We start from the raw sequence: 6,000 nt of genomic DNA on the forward strand, positions 1-6,000 counted from the left end.
GGTTGTGCCGATAGATGATGATGCACATAATTGACAATGATCAGTTTCATCAGGGGGTCTTTAACTTTTGTAACAGCACACCTTCACCTTTGGTTACCCTGCTTTCACTTGGGGGTTGAAAGGGATTAAAAGAACGATGTGTAAAAAAACAAACAAAAAAAAGTAACAAATGTGCTTTCAGTTTTGTGGTTTTTGGAAGTTTGCATTTGGATTTATAAAAAATAAAGCAACTTAAAAGGTAGCCAAATACCCTATCATACCAAAACGCTGGAGCCTAAAAAAGCATCCCCTCCTATCGTAAACAGTAAATGCTATTACGAAACAAAAATAGCCTACAATTATAAAAATGACTGATATGTATTGATATGACTGCCCAAATGTATTTTCCTGTCAAATAGGCTAATAGTGTTTTTTATACATATATAGGCTTTTATTGACATTTGTGTACTCTAATTTTGTGCTATTCAAGTTGGTCTTACAGTGGTTGTTCGTTAGCTTACAATAACTTCAATTACATGACCAAACAAATGTATTTTAGTTCTATACAAGTATTAAATGGCTGTTCATGTAATACTCAAATTCACTCTTGAAATTAACCCACTTTGAAATTAGTACCTCATTCCAAATCATCGACCATCACAGAGAAAGCTGTGGAACTAGTAAAAATTATTTTGGGAGCAATTCCCATGAAGTGTCAGTGTTCATCATATTGCCTTGTCAATAGATATACTTGTCAGATCAGTCATTGGAAAGTCTTGCATGGAATGATGGAATTGAAACAACTTGGGAACTTTTGTCAAGCGATGTAAATTTATGTTTCCTCTCTCATTTGAACTTTGGAGGTGCACCAGACATTTTTCAAGATTCTTGCTGTGTTTCAACAGAAGCAGTCACTCATGGTACTGCCGTTGCTGGTATGATCTGAAATGCAAGATCTCGTAGCGTATAATTTATTTAAAGCCTCTAAGAAACATCAAATAATTGTGGTTTATAGATTTCTGTTGTGACGGAAAAAAGTTTAAACCATTAACGGGTTCCCTGCAGATATTGGGTGATCATGTCATAATAAAAATTCCTTCAGAGCTGAAGATGGATTGAAACCACACTTAATTTTCCATTTCAAATTTAGATGAATAATAGATATTGTTACCTGATAAAATATTAAATATTAATTTTAACCTAAAAAAAAATTCAGTGTCAGTGGTTTAGTTTCATTTAAATATTTTCAAAATCACCACAATATTGGGAAGTTATGAGATGTATTTAGTCTTAAGTTGTTCTTTATTACCCACCATATAACAATGGTGTAGTGCTGACTTTTAGATGTACTTGAATAAGCTACTTCAGTTTCATTTTTGTATTTGACTTTTGTGCAGTAAAATGTAATGGGAGGAGTTGGGTGTGGACTCCATTGGTTATAATGCTGATTCTTTTCTAAATGTGATATTATCTCTTAGAAGAAGGTTATTCATTGTGCTGATGTAATGAACCTCTTCATAACATTTTCACCTGCTTTCTAAAAGGGCTATTTGTGGTCTAAAATGGGAAAATTGCTTTTCTGTAAAATAATTATTTTGTTTGTTCGCTGTACACAGTCCTACTCCTGTTGCCCTAAGCTGGTGCTCTTACAGGAATAGATAATTGCTTTAATCTGGAGACCTACTGTTGACCAAGCTACACAGAAATAGTAATATATGCCTTGTTGGATATAAATTAATGTATTGCATTTAGAGCTTTATATCTAATGCACAATTGATTCTGCCAGTAAATGCCTTTTCTTCTCCCTTATCTAATTGGCAGAGATGGCTTTTCTTTGTATAATATTAAAGTATATTGGCTGAGATGGACTTTGTCATTTTAAATCCTACATTTCTTATGGAATGTCTTCCCATTTGTGATGTAGCACGATGTAGGGTTTTACTTTAAGTACAATTGTGTATTTATTTTTAAAGATATACCCTATTGCAAGTGACTTTGTGGTAGTGTCTATACCATCAGTAGAGAAGTGGGTAAAAAACACATTACACTGGGTCCTGATTTAAATAAACAGATGCTGACTCTAGTGAGAGAGAACCATGTATGCTGAATCTAAATGTTGAGTTTTGTTCCCACCATTTTAATGCTTGTCTGCTGACTGCTGTGATTGATTTCAGCTGAGGACTTCAAGATCCTCAGTTACATAACCGTAAAATGTTTTGTACTTAAAGGAACTGAGATAAAGGCACTAATAGAGGGGAATAACCAGCGTCCATTTGACTGCAGGCATCATTGGGTGAAATATTCAAGTGCTGTGGAGTGACCTGTTGGGTTCCTCTAGTAGCCACCCACACTGTAACATGCCTTACAATTCAAGCAGCACATAAAGTCAAGTAACACTAAATGCTCTGTTACCATAGAAACCCACTCTGCATAGAATTAGAGCGCTTGGATGCATTATTCTGCCATTGTAAAGCAGCTGAAGCATCCTATTGTGTCGGTCGGCTAATACACCGTACGTACTTGAGCGAAATTAACTTTATAGAGCATGCAAATTTAATGTTGTTTAGCTGAAAGACATGAGCTTCAGAAGCATATGGCAGGTAATGGATCACATCTCAAAACCTTCCAGACAACTGTGGTTTGCACATTTTAAGCCTAGAAGACGCAAAAGATTATTTCCAACTTCCTCACTTTAGGTTTACATAAGGTCAGCTAGATTTCCCAATATTTTATAGACACTATATTAAAGCAAATACTATTACAAGAAGTACTGTGCCATTTTGAACACATTGCAGTTTCTTGTTCAACAAGATAAGTTAGTTTCATCTCACTTCATCCTTTCAGCTAATCCCATGTATGTTCTTTGGAGTTCAGCACTCAAACATGCTTTCTGGGCTATTCACCTTGAACCGCTGGTTTACACCCTGAGCTGTAATACATGCTGAAATCTTGTTTGTAGATGGACAAATACAAATTTCCTGTGATACAAAATTGTTTGCTGACACAGGGATGCTTGTCTCATTTATTGTGCTAATACATTAAAGGGGCATGCAACCCTGACCCCAGAGAGGCATAATCCTGCAATTTGTCTAGGAATCTCCAAATGGTCATTGGAGTACACGGCTGAAACTCATACCCTAATGAAGCAAAGATTGTCTAATTCAGAAATGCAATGCAAACAGTTGGACTCAAAAACAGAAGACCATGTATCTCTCCAGCGCCACTGTTGTGAATTTAAGGCTCAAACTGGTGCAGAGAAGACATTTATGTAAAGTGTAAAGTGTAAAACATGTGATCATTAAAAGCAACAAAGGAACCTTGTTCTGGAGAGATCTGATAGATAGTTTAATAGGTCAAGCTTAATATTTTTATTTTTTGTAAGCCTGTGGACATGTAATGGTTATTCATTAAGCAAGTGACCTCAATTCAGTGAAATCTTGTCCTTGAGGATTCAAGGTGTTTTGCACTGTGGCTCTCAAATGCTTCAAACTTCAAATGCCCCTAAAATGCTCATACATGTGTGAAAACTCACGAAACTTGCAAGTGTTGTAGATACCTCTAATACCTGCAAATGCAGTGAAAACTACACATGCCCGATCACATGATGCTGCCGCCATATTGCGTTTTGCAGTGAAGTTAGAAATCCTATTCATCAATCAAATTGCCATGCATGACAGTAGTACATAGTACTACCAAGGTTGTTAAAGTCAAGTTGCCCCAGTGAAAAACATGGGTGCCGTGTGCCAATGAAAAAAAATGTATGCGCCGTGTCAGACACGTTACACATTTCCTGCACACTGGAATAAAGTACATACATGAAACTCCTATATTTATGCCTATGCCTTGAACATTAAACTAGAGAATTAAGTTTGTGGGGTCTAATTTAGAAATTAGAAAAACTCACAAAACTCACAAAGGTTTAAAAAACACTTATACCTACAAATGCAATGAAAACTACACTTGCTGGTCACATGGTGTTGCAGTGATATTGTGATTAGCGGGGAAATTGTGAAATGCTACAAAAATCTTCTTCTCCAAAACCAACTGACACATGCATACGCTACTTCATACTAATGCGTACCTTATACCCCACTATTAGGCTTGTTCATCAGAAGTTGATCGGTCGCACAGTATTGCCGACATCTTGCGTTCCCTGATGCATCGTCCGGTGCCTTCTACTCCAGAAGCGTAATGCTCAATGAGCCACAAATTGGCATCCATGACACTAGTGCACAGTACTACCAAGGTTGTTAAAGGCAAGTTGCCCCTGTTAAAAACGTGGGTTCCGTGGGCTAATGAAAAAAAAAACCCGTATGTGCAGCTTCATACACGATATGCATTTCCTGTGCACTGGAATACAGTACACAATACATCTACAGCTGCAGTTGCATGTTCAAAAAATTCTGATAGATTAGTAAGACATCATCTGCCTTGTCTAAACCCATGTTGACTATCTCCAAGAATATGGTTTTCATTAAGATGCTCCTCTATTTTCTGTCCTAGTTTTGTCCACTTTCTTGTGGATAGGTATGACATTTGCCACCTAAGACAGTGTCAATTGGAGTATTTTAGTTAGCGGCCTATAAATAATTTCCCTAATTTCTTAAAGTACTGTTGGAAATATACCATCTGGCCCAGGTGATTTGTTTGTTTTTAATTCTGCTAGTCCCTTTAGTACTTCCTTCTCGTTTATTCTGATCTCGCTTAGGGTTTGACTGGACTGATTGTTAACCTGTGGCATGTTATCCAGTTTTTCTTTTGTAAAAACCTCTGTGAAATACTCATTTAGAACACTTGCCACATCTTGTTTATTTTCCAAGATACTTCAATTTTTGCCCTTTATCTGTTTCACTTCCTCCTTTATTAACCTCTTGCTGTTGTAGTATTGAAAAAAACACTTTGCATTAGTTTTAGCTCCAATAGCTATGTTTCTTTCTATTTCCCTCTTTGCTTTCCTGATCCCTTTCTTAAGAATTCTTTGCAGTTCAACATATTCTTTGTATTTTGTTTAGTCTCTATCCCTTTTGCATGCACTATAAAACATTTTCTATCTCTTGATATTTTTTTGCATACTTCTATTAAACCATTTTGGCCAATGTTTTTTGGTTCTCAATTTGCTGAGTTTTGGTACAAATTTCTCCTAAGCCTCAAGTTGCATATTCTTAACATATAACCATCAATTTTCAACTGAATCCATCCAATGTGCCCCAGTCTAATTCTTCTAAGTGCCGCCTCATACCTTCAAGGTTTGCTTTTCTAAAATTGTAGATCATTGTTTTAGACTTGGTCCTTGTTTTTTGAAATTATGCAACAAAGCTAACCATATTGAACTACATTAGAATGTGTTAGACTCAAGGGTACTGTGTAGATGTGCACTTGGCCCCCTGCATTGCTGATTGCAGCTATATTTTAAACTTGTTTTTTTTTTCCTGCATCTTTTGAAATTGTGCTTCCCAAGTGATGTATCAGTCTTACTTTTTGTAAGTGAGTCCCACATTTGATTTTTTTTTTAGCAAAATTCACTATTCTTAATAATTATCGGATCCATGCTTTGGTCTTGCTTCTTTTCAGAATACAATATTTTATTTTGTCCTAAAGGTGTTTTTTTTGTTGTTGTTTTTTCTTATCAGCTGGCAGAAATTGACACAGTTGTTCATTCAATACAGCTTGATTTACTTCAGCAATTGTGGAGAAGCAATGCTCTGTCTTTTCATACTGCATTAGTATTGTGGTTATGTATGCATGTACCCACTTACCATGATTAACGGAATCAGAGTGAGAGAGAGAGAGAGCCCCGCTACAGCTTTTGGTCTAAATGGAGAGCAGGCATATGAAGATGAGCAAGCTTGCTATTCTAAGAACTCCAAAATAATACATTAAGTAATGGATTGAACCCAAGGTCAAGCGCTTCCTAGAATAGTTTAAGATTTGTATATTTGTATATAATAAACAACAGCATACTACCAGCATTGATGGGATATTATGGTGAAGGCCTGTGTATCTACCAGCATGATAACAAAC

Source organism: Amia ocellicauda, chromosome 7 (genome assembly GCF_036373705.1).
Source record: "Amia ocellicauda isolate fAmiCal2 chromosome 7, fAmiCal2.hap1, whole genome shotgun sequence".
NCBI lineage: Eukaryota > Metazoa > Chordata > Actinopteri > Amiiformes > Amiidae > Amia > Amia ocellicauda.